Source organism: Mixophyes fleayi, chromosome 6 (genome assembly GCF_038048845.1).
Source record: "Mixophyes fleayi isolate aMixFle1 chromosome 6, aMixFle1.hap1, whole genome shotgun sequence".
NCBI lineage: Eukaryota > Metazoa > Chordata > Amphibia > Anura > Limnodynastidae > Mixophyes > Mixophyes fleayi.
This window is the reverse complement of record NC_134407.1, coordinates 183,457,369-183,474,721: the sequence shown is the minus strand read 5'-3', so window position 1 is coordinate 183,474,721 and position 17,353 is coordinate 183,457,369. Positions and strand designations below refer to the sequence as shown.

The 17,353-nt window shown below is 44.6% G+C and overlaps 1 long non-coding RNA gene across 1 annotated transcript; it reads left to right on the top strand.

Annotated features, from left to right (window-relative positions):
- The first annotated feature begins 874 nt into the window (after positions 1 to 874).
- On the top strand, positions 875 to 16,736 carry LOC142160504 (uncharacterized). Its single transcript, XR_012693244.1, has 6 exons — positions 875 to 1,263; positions 1,486 to 1,542; positions 3,295 to 3,996; positions 4,588 to 4,665; positions 5,664 to 5,737; positions 16,027 to 16,736. It is a non-coding gene; the product is annotated as an uncharacterized LOC142160504 (long non-coding RNA).
- Positions 16,737 to 17,353: the final 617 nt, after the last annotated feature.

Here is a 17,353-nt window from a genome sequence, read left to right as displayed (position 1 = left end):
GCGTTTGTGTGTTACCAGTTTCTGCATTGTTCCTGATTATCCTTGTGCTGCCTGTGACCTTTTGACCCGGACCGTTTGACCACCTCTATTTGGATTCTGCCTTTGTACTGCACTACCTGAAAGTTACCGACCCGGCTTGCCCCACCATTCTTCTAGATATCCCTTTGTACCTCTGCTACCAGAACGTTACCGACCCAGCCTGTCTGACACCTTTTTGTATCTCGCTGTTGACTCTTGGAAGGACCGCGATCTGCGTGTCCCTTTGCGGAGTCCATACTTCCTTGCGGGGGTTCCTGGTGAATACCAGGGGCACGTTAGATTCGGCACCTTTCTCTGAGTTGCGCCAACAATAGCAGGTACATTAAATAGTTGTGACACCAGCATTAAAATAATAGTATTCACATTTGATAAATAGATTTATTTCCTTCCAACCAGCCCTGGCATTAAATTAATAACATATATAGTACATTTAATAAATTAACCTATTTCCAATTAATAGTATTTCCATTCAAATTTACAAGAGTGCACTGTGTGCCCCTAGTTTTAGCCTACAGCTTGCAGCCTCTTACATCACAATGCTCAGTTCACTGTGTGCCCCTTTTTTTAGCCTTTTTTTTTCATTGCAGCCTGACATCCCAATGCTCCGTGACAGCGTCTGACATCACAATGCTGCCACACAGCACTCACAAGACAGGAGGAAGTGAGCCTGAGATGAGCGGCAGATACAGCAGGATATAACTGAGGTAAGAGGCTCTATGGGGACGGATAATTCTCAGCTTCAGAGTCTTAAAACAAAATCTGTATTACTATTTTTCATGTAATACTGTATATGTATAATATGTGTATATAACTTTATTTCTTCCCAGCTATTCAGTGTAATTGTAAAAAGATATAGAAACATTACACTACAGTTACATACATCAGTCAGCTACGTACATCAGTCAGTTTTACACATCAAGCAGTTACACACATCAGTCAGTTACACACATCAGTCAGTTACACACATCAGTCAGTTACTTACATCAGTGAGTTACATACATCAGTCAGTTACACACATCAGTCAGTTACACACATCAGTCAGTTGCACAGGCTGATTTACAATATCTAATTTTCAATTGGTGGACCTCCCAATGCTGTGTGACAGCATCTGACATCAGAATGCTGCAGCACAGCGTCTGACATCACAATGCTGCAGCACAGCACTCACAAGACAGGAGGAAGTGAGCCTGAGAGGAGAGGCAGATACATGAGGATATAACTGAGGTAAGAGATTTTATATTTAGAGGGATAACTGTGATACAGAGCCTGAATACAAAACATTTACTATTATTATTTGAATAGTATAATAATATAGTATTTGTTCCCAGCTATGGATTAAAAACAAGGAAGCAGTTTAATGTCATTTTTTGTCATTATTCCTATATTAATCATGATCAGTCTGTGGAAGAGAAGTGTTTAATACGTTACTTATCCCCTTTTATATAGGGACGTCTTCTCTTTAAGTCCTCCACACCAATGACATTTATGAAACCCAGGTTACATGTAAGACATTTTGGATTTCTGCTCTGTATAAGTCTATAATGGGCTGTTCTGTTTAATCCCATTTGTTACATATGTAATCCTGTAATATTTTATGAAAATATCTCTTGGTGCATCCTGGCTGGTGTGTACTATTCACAGGATAGCAATCTCTGTATATTTATTCAGTATATGTGTGGTTATAAATACATTGTATTATATGGGGGTTATCTTAGCAGAGACAGTGTAATATATATATATAGATGGATATAAATTCATTACATTATGGGGCAGATTCAATTAATAAATAATCTGCATGAGGTGCCTCCAGAACGGCCACGAGACACCTTGCACAGATTTTTTTTTTACAGAAGTAACGCTGATTTTTGCTCGCACCCATAGGGGTGTGAACAAAAGTCTGCATTGCTTTTTACCATAATATCAGTAAAAAAGTATAATATTCTATAGACTGAAATAAATACATTACATTATATGTGGGTTTTATAGCAGCAGAGACAGTGTAATATTCTATAGACTGATATAAATACATTACATTATATGCGGGTGTTATCCCAACAGAGAAAGTGTAAAACTATAGATGGACAGCTAAGTGTTAATTGCTGATCAAAAATAAGCTGAACATTTTAGGTTTAGTATTAGCCCTTCGTTGGGTGGGTTACGAATGTACGAACACTTAAATTAAGACAAGAGTTAGAACGACATGTTAATCGCGACTGATGTTATTGGCGACATGGAGGAAATTATATGTCTTGAAATACTGACATACAAGAATTCAGGGAAAGACACATACCGGCAGTGAGATTTATGTCAAGGGCGACAGTTACATTAATGGTATTAAGGGGGTAATGCAAGGACCCACCGGCTGTGTAATGTACAACCATTCCTAAAAAACACTATACAGCCGCTAGGTCCTGGCGGCTGTTAACATGTTCTAACTCTTGTTGGAATTTAGGTCTTCTCTATAATGACTACCACCACCTTCGTTAGATGTATTACAGAAGACACATAACAAAGACCCAATAAAGAGTGTAAAAGAGTCAGTAGTCACATCACTTGTCTAAATAAAACATGCTTTATTTGTATAAAGTATAATAATACATATAACAGCCTGGAGATAATAGCAAGAGAAAAGTTCAAGGATGTAAGCTCTCAGAGCAGGGCCCTCTTTCCTTGTGTGCTCCTTCTACTATTCCAGCACCCTCTGTACCTCTTGGCCTGCTTCCCTAGCCCTGGTTTCTTTTCTTAAGCTTCGGCCTACTTCTCATTGATTTCTACCATCAATTTCACACATTGTCCCAGAGATAATTTGATTTGCTTTACCATGTTACCTGTGTGTATGTGTTTTTGTTTGTGTTTTTGCGTTTTTTGTTCTTCATTTTTTGTTCTTTCTGTATTATGTTGTGTCATAGGTCACTGTTCTCTGTATATGTTATGTACGGCGCTGCGGACCCTTTGTAATATATTTACTAAACTGCGGGTTTGGAAAAGTGAAGATGTTGACTATAGCAACCACTCAGATTCTAGTTAGCATTTATTTAGTACATTCTACAAAATGACAGCTAGAATCTGATTGGTTGCTATAGGAAATATATCTCCACTTTTCAAACCCACAGAATAGTAAATATACCTCCAAGGCTACTAACATACTATTAATTAAATAGAACAGTGTATCACCATGAATTGTGTCTGTAACATTAGAGGAATGGTAGGACTTATATATTGTGAATATTGATGCAACAATTTTTCTCCCTTTAGGTTATTGTCTAGTGGGATCTGACAGAGAGGTGTAGATAGTCCCAATCCATGAGAACTGAGAAGACTCTGAAGTTCCAGATCATAACTGGATGGCTTATTCCACATCGTCAAAACCTCCATCCTTGAGTTTGAAACTTGTTGACCTGTATAAGTCAGCCAAGCGATCGTCTGTCCTTATTAACTAAATTCTATTTTTTTAGTATCAAGTAGACATTACTGGTGGCTGCAAAATCCTTCATGTCACTGTCTGGGTCTCCAACTGGCTGTAGGAAAGAGGAGGATTTTTACGTACTGTTATATCCCTTCGTCCGAGGCTTGTTAGGGGGCACAGATCGTCCCAATCTGGAAGATGCTTAGTTCTTCTTACTCAGATGAATGTCTGAATTCTAATAGAGTTAAACTGACAACGTAGAGGCGCTTACAGGGGTGTCTGTTGTGGTGGGGTCTTTTCTTAAAGTGCTGTAATTCCTAAAGCTAAATCCAATTGTGTCTATGTGTACCAATAAACATCAAATAATACAAATGTAAAGGTAAAACAAATGTCCACTTTCTACAATATACATTCCCATAAAGCTGCAATAGCAGAATTATGTTAATGTGCCCACATTGATACATATGATATGTTACTTCACAGGACAGCGAGTGTTTAGAAGTCTATGGCATTCGTGGACAGATGATGGGCTGTTTGGATGAAAAATCCAGGTAAGGAGATCTGTGCGAATGTCCACGGAGCAAAGGCCGGCAGGGATTTAAATGTCTGTGACTGACTACTATAGAAAATATACAATGTATCTCTAGGCTCTATACTGTACTGTGGATGATGTATAAACATAAGGCAAGACATGAGGAAGTAGTAACCTGGAGATGATACCCAGATATAAAGCTCCCTGTGTGTAGATTACTATTAATGCACTATATAGTAACTTGTATCACACAAGAAGAATGAAATTTAGGGTGTGCAGGACAGGTATTACAGATTAGATTCCATTTATTGCAGGCAGCTGAAACATAATAGAACAAGTAGGAAATATGTTGATCTGATGTAAATCCAGACACTAGTGCATATATGTAGTAGAGATGAACACAACTTTAACAACTGTTCAGCATATATTTGCTTCATTCATTTTATAGCATTACCTGAGTAGAGAGTATAAAACTGTTTAATTATTGGATGTATAATACGCTGCACAACAATATAGTATATATCTATGCTTTTACTGCTTTAACACCCATTAGTTCCAGGGAAGTGTAAAGGACGGGCCATTTGATGATTGCTGCTTTTTATTCCTTTAGATCTGCGCCATATAGGGGTTATGTCCAAGGTATCTATAAAACGTTGGAGCCGGAAGCAACGTACAGACCATTCTAAAGGTACCAATATGGGCTAAACACAAATCTAAACTGGGAGATAGAGATATAGGATTGCAGATGTGCTCCAGCATTACCAGGGCACTCCCAGAATTTACCACATGTTTAGCTGGACGATCCTCTCTTTCTTAGAGCCAAACTTTGGCTGACTACCTACTGGCAATTGGGTAAATGCCAGAACATGATCACAGTTGACATGGTGCAGCTATCTAGAGATTGTCTTGTTGTCTACATGTCAGTGGGGGACGTTCCATTGACCTTCATGTCACAGGCCCAGCACTCAAGGTGAGGGCACGGCAGGAACATTAAAAACACTGGATGAGTGACAGTATGTTACTCATTCAGTATTTTAGGTGCTCCCCCCAACCAACAGGTAGTTGGTTAGCTACCAATGGTAGTACCAGCCCTGTTGATTGCATTAGCTGAGCAGAGCTTGCCAATCTGTGGCTCTACCAGTGTTGTTTAACTACAATCCCATCATGCTTTGCCAGTAGATAGTCAGCCAAATTCTGTCAGGGAATGTGGGCCTTGAACATCTGGTGAGCCACAGACTGGACAGGTCTGCAGTAGAGAGTAAAATATGTTATGAGTGGTAACCGCGTAACAATATATTATATATGTATCTTTTACTTTTATCACAATGACCAGTCCCAGAAGAAATGTGGGGAAGTCTACCTTGGAAAATCTTGCACGTCATTAGATTGGAACCAGCCAATGCAAAGACACATATTCTCTAAGACAGATCACAAACCCCACATCTTCTACTCCCTCCTGAGCATCCTTTATCAGTCATATGACTGAATGGGGGATAATTATCCAGTAGAAAGTAAATAAATGGAGACAGTGAATAGAAAAAGGCCCATGGATCAATGTTTGTAGACAGATTATTAATAAAACATAAGTTAATGTCTGGTAAATGAAAGTATCCCAAACTTTGTATCAGAATAATTAGAGAAATGACAGGACCTATGTGTAATACTTGCTGTTGTTTATTACTTTAGGTCTGTGTTGTGACGGACTCTGATGATCTATAGCGTATCTGACCCTAGTGGAATATATTGACCATAATAAAAAGGTAACAATATTGGCTAAACACTATTATCTGTCACGAGCCGCGGCGGTACTCACAGCCGCCGCGGCTCGCTTCCTGTAGGTCCCAACGTCCCGGCCGTCACCATGACGACCGGGACGTCATTTCCTTCCAACTCCCGACTTTGTTACCCTGGGCAGAATTCGCCTGTAACAATTCCTGTCATTCATCTACTAAAACTTCTCCGTTTTTCTGCAATTATGGTTTTCACCCCAGATCTAACTCCCTGTATTCACTTAACCTATTTGGTGTCCAGGAGATCCGTTCCACTGCAAGAGATCTCAGAGTTATCTGGAGGAAAGTACAGGCATCTCTGAAACAGGCTTCAGTTGTCGCAAAAAAAAAATTCGGATCGCCACCGTACCATCTGCTCCTTCAAGGTGGGCCAGAGAGTGTGGCTGTCTACAAAAAACATTAAACTCAGACAGCCTTGCAAAAAGTTAGGTCCCAAGTTCATCGGCCCGTTCCTTATCATCAAGCAGGTTAATTCTGTTGCATTTAGGTTAAGAATTCCGGGCTCATTGAGAATTCCCAACACATTTCACTGTTCTCTGTTGAAGCCGGTATTATATCCTACTCAAATCCAGTCTTCAAATTTGCCTGAGAGAAAATCAAACAGATCACCAAGATACGTTGTTCAGAAGATCTTGGATTCCAAAAAAGTGCAAGGTCAGGTGCACTTCCTAGTGCAGTGGAGGAATCGTGGGTTAGAAGAACAGTCTTGGATCCCACTGAGACAACTCGATGCTCCTAAACAGTTGAAGGAGTTCTTTAAAAAATTTCCAAGGAAACCGGGATGTCGGGGTTCCTTAACCCCTCCTCAAGGGGGGGGTACTGTCACGAGCCGCGGCGGTACTCACAGCCGCCGCGGCTCGCTTCCTGTAGGTCCCAACGTCCCGGCCGTCACCATGACGACCGGGACGTCATTTCCTTCCAACTCCCGACCGTTGCCAAGGCAACGGTCGGACGCTTCCTCAGCGCCGTGTCCTGGCAGCCAGGCGCGCATGCGCTCTAGGGACAATCAGGCAGATTTAGCCTGTGGCTGAATTAGCAGGCATTAGCCTGCAGGTGTGGATTTCAGTGCTAAGCCCTGATTGGTCTTGCTAGGTGCTGGCAATTAGCCTACAAGTGTGGCCTTGTCTAGGGGCAGGTTCTGATTGGTTATGGGTTGTATTTAAGGCAATGAGGTCTGCTGCCTCATTGCCGGTTATAGCTTCTGTGCTCCAGTCTGCTGACCTGCTTGCTCCAGTTCCTGTTCCTGTATCTACGTTTGGACTTCCCGTGTATGACCCTTGGCTTCGTATTTGACTTCGCTTGTGTTTCCTGTGACCCTGATCCTTGGCTCGTTTACCCGTTCTGCTACTTTGCCTGTGACCTCTGACCTCAGCTTGCTCATCGTTTCTGTTACCTGCTGCCGACCTTTTGACCTCTGCGTGGACCTGACTCTTCTTGCCTGGGTTCTCCCCAGCCGGTACACACTTCACGACCCTCTGTCAGTCTGCAGCCCAGTCTGTCCCCACCATCAGGGGCTCCAGTGAACACCTGACTGGCAGAGTAGACTCCGGGTTGTGTTGTGCCGGCTAGAGGGGTTCCTAACATTATAACCGGCCCACTCACGGAGACAAGATTAGGATGGATGCAAGTGGATCCACACCGTCTCCAGCACAAACTCTAGTAGGCCACGTTGAGTCCTTGTATCAGATGATGCAGGGATTGGCTGAGCGTATGTCTGTTCAAGAAGAAGCCACAAAAGCTTCACAACCGACTCCAGGTCCCATCTGTGAACCCAAAATGAACTTACCAGATCGGTTCTCCGGAAATAGAACCCTGTTTCGGAACTTCAGGGAGAGCTGCAAGCTCTATTTTCGGATGAGACCTCGCTCCTCCGGTTCAGAGCAGCAAAGAGTTGGGATTATTATTTCCCTTCTACAGGGTGACCCCCAGTCCTGGGCATTTTCTTTGCCGCAGACCAGTCCGACCATGCAGTCTGTAGACTCCTTCTTCGAGGCACTGGGTCTACTGTATGATGACCCGGATCGAGTGGCCTCCGCGGAAGCTCATCTACGGTCCTTGAAACAAGGCCGACGGTCGGCAGAAGAATACTGCGCTGAATTCCGTAGATGGTCACCTGATAGTGGATGGAACGACCCTGCCTTACGGAGTCAGTTCCGTCTTGGCCTATCTGAACAGATTAAAGATTCTTTGGTGCAATACCCGTCTCCTAGTTCTCTGGAGGATCTGATGCACCTCTCCATTAAAATTGACAGGAGATATAAGGAGCGGAAAACTGAAAAGGAAGCATCGTCACCTCCATTCGCCTTCGTTCCTGTTTCCCAGGATGGTGAGGAGCCTATGCAATTAGGAGCATATCGTCTCTCTTCGGAAGAGAGAGACAGGAGACGTTCGCAAGGTCTATGTCTATACTGTGGCATAAAAGGCCACTTCTCCCGTTCTTGCTCAAATAAGTCGGGAAAAGACCATGCCTAGGGAATGAGGGGAAAGTTCACCTAGGTCTGCAAATTATCTCCCCGAAAAATGCTGTATTAATCCCTGCACAGCTCACCTTCCGGGCTCGCTCTGTGGACCTGTCGGCCTTCATTGATAGCGGAGCTGCAGGCAACTTCCTTGATATTGGGTTTGCCCGCTCTGCCGGAATTCCGATGGTAAAACTCAACTCTGCCATTACTGTATGTGGCTTAGACGGAGGTCCGTTGCCTGGTGGCAAGATTTCCTGGGAGACCCCGCCACTACAGTTGAAGATCGGAGCTCTCCATTCTGAGTCAATCACCTTCTTCCTGATCGATTGTTCGTCGGTTCCTATGATCTTGGGCCACCCATGGCTTTCCTGTCATAACCCTGTCATAGACTGGGTAAAAGGAGAGATTGTCAAGTGGAGTACTTATTGTACACAGTCTTGTTTGTCACTGTCTCTGCGTATGATTCAGCCTATTCCGGAGCGGCTTCCCTCACAGTATCATGAATTCTGGGACGTGTTCTCCAAGAAGGCTGCTGATACCTTACCGCCACATCGTGACTTTGACTGTGCCATCGAACTTATTCCTGGTTCCAAGTTACCTAAGGGGCGTTTGTATTCCCTTTCTGCTCCAGAAACAAAATCCATGCAGGAGTATATCGATGAAAACTTGGAGAGAGGCTTCATCAGGCCATCTAAGTCTCCCGTAGGAGCGGGATGCTTCTTTGTATCAAAAAAAGACGGAGGGTTAAGACCTTGTATTGACTACCGGGGATTGAATCATATCACAGTCAAGAACACCTATCCCCTTCCGCTCATCTCGGTTTTGTTTGATCAGCTAAGAGGGGCCACTGTCTTCACTAAAATCGACCTTCGCGGAGCATATAATCTCATCCGTATCAAAGAAGGAGATGAGTGGAAGACGGCATTCAATTCGCACTCTGGCCACTACGAGTATCTGGTCATGCCGTTTGGCCTTAGTAATGCACCTGCAGTGTTCCAGGACTTGATCAATGAAGTTCTTCGGGAATTCCTTGGTTGTTTCGTGGTCGTCTATTTAGATGATATCCTCATCTATTCCAGATCTTTGCCCGCCCATCAGACTCACGTCAAACAAGTCCTACAGAAATTACGAGAGAACCACCTGTACGCTAAGCTGGAAAAGTGTGAGTTCGAGGTACAGAGAGTATCCTTTTTAGGCTATGTAATCTCTTCTGAGGGATTCTCCATGGATCCAGCTAAGGTCCAGGCTATTCTGGATTGGGTGCAACCCAACAATCTTAAGGCGGTGCAGAGGTTCCTGGGCTTCTCCAATTATTATAGGAGATTCATTCACAACTTTGCCGACATTGTGGCTCCCATTGTCGCTCTGACCCGTAAAGGAATGGATCCAACTAATTGGTCGTCCCAAGCAGTAGCATCATTCGAAAGCCTGAAAAAGGCCTTTGTCTCCGCTCAGGTCCTCAGACATCCGGATCCAGCTAGGACATTTATTCTTGAGGTCGACGCCTCTGACATCGGTGCCGGTGCCATCCTATCGCAGAAGGATCCTCATACTAATCGTCTGCACCCATGTGCTTATTTCTCCCGTCAGTTCTCTTCAGCGGAGGCCAACTATGATGTCGGTAATAGAGAACTATTGGCAATCAAATGGGCCTTCGAGGAGTGGCGGCATTGGTTGGAGGGTGCTTCACATCAGATCTCTGTCATTACCGATCACAAGAATTTACAATATATACAGTCAGCCAAACGTTTAAATCCCAGACAGGCCCGATGGGCGTTATTCTTTACCCGGTTTAACTTCCTGATCACCTACCGACCAGGCTCCAAAAATGTCCGGGCAGATGCCCTTTCCAGAAGTTTCTCGGCACACCACATTCCAGTCACTATCCCAGAGCCGATTATTCCCCCTTCTGTAATCCATGCCGGGTTGACCCAAGATCTGAGTATCACACTTCAGAGATTCCAGAAATTAGCCCCTGATACTACTCCGGAGCGACGTCTCTTTGTTCCAGTCCATCTAAGGAAGGCGGTTATTGCAGAGGCGCATAACAGTAGGGTTGCAGGGCATCCTGGAATTTTCAAGACGTTAGAAATCCTTTCCCGTACAGTCTGGTGGCCATCTATGTCTGCTGACGTCAGGAGTCATATCCTCTCATGTGAGGTTTGTGCCAGAAACAAAGTTCCTAGGATCCGCCCAATAGGCCAGTTAGTTCCTTTGGCACCACCTGCAAAACCATGGACCCACTTGTCCATGGACTTTATAGTGGATCTACCACCTTCTGCAGGACACAATACCATTTGGGTCGTGGTAGACCGGTTCAGTAAGATGTCCCATTTCGTTCCCTTACCCAGACTGCCTACAGCTCGGGATTTGGCCGTCTTATTCATTCAACATATTTTCCGGCTCCATGGACTCCCTACTGACATAGTTTCCGATTGGGGTTCCCAGTTCATAGCGCAATTCTGGAGATCTTTCTGTACCCTCCTCGGAATCAAGGTTAGTTTATCATCCGCATATCACCCTCAGTCCAATGGGCAGACCGAAAGAGTTAACCAGTCCTTGGAAAAATTTTTGCGATGCTACACGTCAGAGTTCCATGATAATTGGTCTTCCTTGTTACCCTGGGCAGAATTCGCCTGTAACAATTCCTGTCATTCATCTACTAAAACTTCTCCGTTTTTCTGCAATTATGGTTTTCACCCCAGATCTAACTCCCTGTATTCACTTAACCTATTTGGTGTCCAGGAGATCCGTTCCACTGCAAGAGATCTCAGAGTTATCTGGAGGAAAGTACAGGCATCTCTGAAACAGGCTTCAGTTGTCGCAAAAAATTTTTTCGGATCGCCACCGTACCATCTGCTCCTTCAAGGTGGGCCAGAGAGTGTGGCTGTCTACAAAAAACATTAAACTCAGACAGCCTTGCAAAAAGTTAGGTCCCAAGTTCATCGGCCCGTTCCTTATCATCAAGCAGGTTAATTCTGTTGCATTTAGGTTAAGAATTCCGGGCTCATTGAGAATTCCCAACACATTTCACTGTTCTCTGTTGAAGCCGGTATTATATCCTACTCAAATCCAGTCTTCAAATTTGCCTGAGAGAAAATCAAACAGATCACCAAGATACGTTGTTCAGAAGATCTTGGATTCCAAAAAAGTGCAAGGTCAGGTGCACTTCCTAGTGCAGTGGAGGAATCGTGGGTTAGAAGAACGGTCTTGGATCCCACGGAGACAACTCGATGCTCCTAAACAGTTGAAGGAGTTCTTTAAAAAATTTCCAAGGAAACCGGGATGTCGGGGTTCCTTAACCCCTCCTCAAGGGGGGGGTACTGTCACGAGCCGCGGTGGTACTCACAGCCGCCGCGGCTCGCTTCCTGTAGGTCCCAACGTCCCGGCCGTCACCATGACGACCGGGACGTCATTTCCTTCCAACTCCCGACCGTTGCCAAGGCAACGGTCGGACGCTTCCTCAGCGCCGTGTCCTGGCAGCCAGGCGCGCATGCGCTCTAGGGACAATCAGGCAGATTTAGCCTGTGGCTGAATTAGCAGGCATTAGCCTGCAGGTGTGGATTTCAGTGCTAAGCCCTGATTGGTCTTGCTAGGTGCTGGCAATTAGCCTACAAGTGTGGCCTTGTCTAGGGGCAGGTTCTGATTGGTTATGGGTTGTATTTAAGGCAATGAGGTCTGCTGCCTCATTGCCGGTTATAGCTTCTGTGCTCCAGTCTGCTGACCTGCTTGCTCCAGTTCCTGTTCCTGTATCTACGTTTGGACTTCCCGTGTATGACCCTTGGCTTCGTATTTGACTTCGCTTGTGTTTCCTGTGACCCTGATCCTTGGCTCGTTTACCCGTTCTGCTACTTTGCCTGTGACCTCTGACCTCAGCTTGCTCATCGTTTCTGTTACCTGCTGCCGACCTTTTGACCTCTGCGTGGACCTGACTCTTCTTGCCTGGGTTCTCCCCAGCCGCTACACACTTCACGACCCTCTGTCAGTCTGCAGCCCAGTCTGTCCCCACCATCAGGGGCTCCAGTGAACACCTGACTGGCAGAGTAGACTCCGGGTTGTGTTGTGCCGGCTGGAGGGGTTCCTAACATTATCTATATTAATATGCCTTTATGTATAATAATTTACCAATTCCCAGAATTTACCACATGTTAAGCTGAACGATCAACTCAGTTTGTTACAGCCAGACTTTGGCTGACTACCCACTGGCATTGCAGTAAAATCCAGATCACGATCACAGCTGACACGCTGCGGGTAACTAGAAATTGCACTTGTTGAGGCACTTCTGCCCTACAGACGGAGTCGGCGGCTGCTTCGGCTTCAGGAGGAGAAACATCAGCGCAAGCACTCGTGTTACCGGGGACATCTGCGCAAGGTGGTGAGTGTGAATCTGCTTTGTCACACCTCTCACATACACGTAGCCCTCCATTAGCCAGCACTAGCGAGGATTCAGATAAGGAGGGACAAGGTCCGCGCAAGCTTTTGAAAATTCTAACAGAACACTTAGCGAAGCCCGCTAGGGTGACCCCTTCAGGCATAACACCGCCCACAGCGTTAGGAGGTCCTATGGTCCGATGCGACAATACAGCTTTGTTAAGAGGTGTGCGTCGCAGTTCAAGGGATAGGATAGACAAAGGTTACTATGTCGCTTTGTTCATGCTCACCTCTGCAACCAAAAAAGAACTGCTGGCTGCCTGTAGTAAGGGAGGCATTGGGGAAGAGACTTACAGGACGTTCCCAAACTGGTTGAGGGGGTTTTGTATCTTCGCTGCCATTTACGTGGAATCTAGACCGGAGGCTAGGGCGGATGTGTGGAGGTACTTGCACCTTATTAATGATCTGTGGATTAATGCGGGTGGGACAATTTGGAGGCGTTACGATGAGAGTTTTCGTAGCAAAGCACACAAAATGCATACCATTCCATTCGAGTGTAAGGACGTAGAGTCATGGATGGCGCTGATGTTGCCAACCGAAGAATCTATTCCGCCGGTAGGGCCTAGGTTTCAGGGTCAAGGGAGGCGTACTACTCCCCAACACAGCAAAAACAGATGTTTTGCATATAACAATGCCTTGTGCGGAAGGGGTGACTCTTGTAGATACAGGCATGTATGCTCCAAATGCCGAGGTAGTCACCCAGCTAAGGATTGTACCAGGCAGTCAACTGGAGTTGGCAGGAGACGCGGTGCACCGGGAGGTTCTAACTAAAGGGCCATCCGCAATTGATTTAAAAGTTCTTGATACTTGGCTTAGTTTTTTCCCAGATGTTTTACAAGCCGAATGTCTAGCCCAAGGCTTTCATTATGGGTTTCAACTCCCAGTAGTAGGTGAAATTAGGTCTTCTGCAGGCCGGAATCTGAAGTCAGCAATCTTGCTCCCTGGTGTGCTGAAGGAGAAGGTTATGAAGGAGGTTAGTTTGGGTCATATGATTGGGCCTTTTGATTCTCCCCCGATTCCCAGATTGATAATTTCCCCTGTAGGGGTTGTCCCTAAGAAGGCTGCGGGCAAATATTGTTTAAAACAGCATTTATCACATCCTCCCGGTTTTTCTGTTAATGACGCCATAGATGCTAGTCATAACTCGGTGAATTACCAGTCCTTTGAGGAGGCCCTGGCTATAGCTAGGGACTTTGGGCAAGGGGCCTTATTAGCCAGGCTAGACATAGAATCAGCATTCAGACTGCTTCCTCTTCAACCGGAAACTTTTAGATTCATGGGTTTTAGGTTACAGGACGGTTTCTACATTGATCGTTGCCTCCCCATGGGGTGCTCAGCGTCATGCGTCCTTTTTGAAAAGTTTAGTTCATTCCTGCATTGGAGTGTACTAGCAGGAACGGGTCATCCAGGAATCGCCCATTATTTGGATGATTTCTTGTTCATAGGTCCTCATTCATCCACGGTATGTGCAGATATGCTTTTTTCAGCTAAGGTGTTGTTCACAGTAATGGGGGTCCCAGTGGCGCATGACAAGACTGAGGGTCCTAGCACTTGTTTGTCATTCCTGGGCACCGAGATAGACATTATTGCAGGTCGTTTGCCTAAGGAAAAGGTAAATAAATTAGAGGCAGCGGTTTCTGAAGCGCTTAGTTCCCCGGGTAGCTCCTTGCGTCGGGTTCAGTCCCTCCTCGGTGCACTTAATTTTGCATGCAGGGTGGTACCGATGGGACGTATTTTTTCTAGAAAATTGCAAATGGCCACAGCCAGCTTAAAGAGACCCCATGCCAGGATACGCCTATCGGCTGAGATACAGGCAGATTTGAGAGTTTGGGCTACATTCTTGCAGACTTTTAACGGAGTACGGATATGGCCTAAGAAGCAGGTCTAGAATGTTTTGTTAGAATTACATACAGATGCTTCTGGGGCAAATGGTTTTGGGGCCATTTTTCAGGACGGGTGGTGTGCAGCCCCTTGGCCGGAGAAGTGGCGCCAGAACGGTTTGGTGTCAAATTTGCTAGTCCTAGAGCTATTTCTTATAGTTTTATCCATTGATCTATGGTGCCATAGGCTAGCAGGCCAGAATGTTGTTTTCTGGTGTGATAACCTCGGAGTAGTGCAGGCGATCAATCGCCAGAGCGCAACATCATTGCCAGCAGTTAACTTGTTACGCAGGCTTGTTTTAAAATGCTTGGAGAATGATATCATTTTCCGAGCCAGACATGTACCTGGAGAGGTGAATAAAGTGGCAGATGCACTCTCGTGTTTCCAATGGCGCCGCTTTAGGGAGCTAGCTCCTATGGCTCAATTAACCGGCATTCCTTGTCCTTTTTCTGCATGGCAGTGGGTCGAGTCGGAATGATCGAGTTGGCGGAGTCATCTCTTGCACAATCGACAAGACGAGCGTATCAGTCAGCTTGGTGTCAGTGGGAAGTTTTCTTGCAATCCAGGGCCCCAAGTACATCAGGTCAGGCGGAGGAAATGTTAGAGTTTATGTGGGAAAAATATAATATGGGTGTTAAAAAGTCGGTCATGGCCTCGGCATTAGCAGGCATTTCGTTCATGGCTCAATTGCATTCCAAATTCGATCCCACAAGAGGTTTTATTATTTCCAAGGCTATGAAAGGTTGGGCTAGAGCTCGCCCATCGGCTCCTGATAGTAGGCGTCCTATCACGGTTCCCCTGCTTAAGCAATTGATAATGTCGCTCGCGGAGGTTACTTCTAACTCTCATGAGACCACAATATTCAGCGCAGCTTTCTCAATGGCATTTTATGGAGCATTTAGAATTAGTATACTTGTGGCCAACTCGAGAGTTTCCTTAGGTACAGCCCTATTGGGAATATACTGGTTTCCAGTACACAGGTCTCTGTCAAAATTGCAAGATCCAAAACGGATCAGTTTAGTAGAGGACATTGGGTCACCCTGTCTCCTAGCAGTGATTTGACTATATGTCCGGTGGCTTGGTGTGCTAAGTTTGCAGAGATTAGGCCTAGGGATAGCGAGGCTTGGTTAGTACACATGGATGGGTCATCTCTGTCAAAGTTTCAGTTTAATGCCATTTTTAAAAGTGCCGTGTTAAAGGTTGGTTTAGACCCAAAATTCTATGGAACCCATTCATTCCGTATTGGAGCAGCTACAGCTGCTGCCATAGGAGGGGCCTCAGTACCCGATATTAAATTGTTGGGGCGTTGGAAGTCCGATAATTATAAAAGGTACATTAGACCTTAATGATGTTATATGCTCATGTTATTTGCATATGTTTTTTTCAATGTTTCTACCTTCTGCTCGCTTTTCTTTACTCTCATCTTTTCTGGTTGATAAATTATGTTACTCAAGCTGACCAATTCTCTCTATCTTCGCTTCACAGGCCAGAACATAAAGATTTGGATAATGGGACACTCATTTGTGTATTGGGCTTCCAAGCATCATTTGTCGTATGACTGGTCTAATTTTCCAGGCTTAGTGGAGATTAAATGGATGTGGAGAAGTGGGTCTTTGTTGGCCATCCCTGATGCCTTGGTTGGAGGAGGAATTGGCAAGATCACGACCCCCGGATATTATTGTTTTACACCTTGGGGGTAATGATGTGGGTAAGACCAAACGCTGGCTCTCATAATAAGCATTAGAGAGGATTTACATGCTATTCGTGCACGATGGTCTACAATTAGTCTTTGTTGGTCCAACATTGTCCCTCGCCTATCCTGGAGGTTTCCCATTCGCCCTTCTACATTAACGAGGTTACTAAGAAAAATTAATAGTTTCGTGGTGGCGGGCTGGGAACCCGTTAAAGGGTACCAGCTATGGTAGGAGAGCAGTGCAGTCAACGACAAGTCACAACAGTGGTTATGATATTTGGCCGCACGTCACTGCCCCTTTCAAGTAACATTACTCTTGATCCTTCTAAGTGGAGGATCCCTTGGCGTGCTTTCCGTGGCCGTCAATGTTGAGTCCAGAAGGGAGCAGTCATGCTGACTCCTATTTAACATCGGCCAATGTTAAGGGAGTATTCCTTGGTTAGTTTGAATGCCATTTGGGCATTACAGTATTTGGTTAAAAGATTGGTTTAGTTGACTGCAGTTTGCTCTCACCACCACCAGGTGAATTTCAATTAATTGGTTAAATTATTTAATAAAACTGCGACCTTTTGCCAAAGAAGCTATATGTGTCCGTGTCTTTATTTGATTAGTTTAAGTTACACTTATTAAGGTACGAAGGTTGGTAATGTGCGTGAAGGAAAGGACATTAGCCATATGCATTTTAGACTTTAATATATGAAATGTAAGAAGTTTGCAAAAGATATGTTTTGTTATACAGAAAGCCAGAAAAAGAAGTCTTTGGTTGCACATAGTTTGTATTGAAATTTTAATGAATGTTACTAGGATATTTGTAGACATCCCCTCCCCCTATGGGACCAAAGGGAACTTAGTGGACAATGTATAATGATTGCTAGATAAAGAGATATCTGTGATGGACTTGCAAGTATTGTATTGTATTATATTACTGGGGATTTATTGCTAATACTGGTGGTGTAATTTAATAAGTTAAGAACTGGGTCTGTTGCTATAGCTATAAAGGTTGCATTGTTAGGAAAATGGTCACCTTGAGAGCCACATGCTATATATATATATATATATATATATATATATATATATATAGATATATATATATATATATATATACATACAAGTTAACCC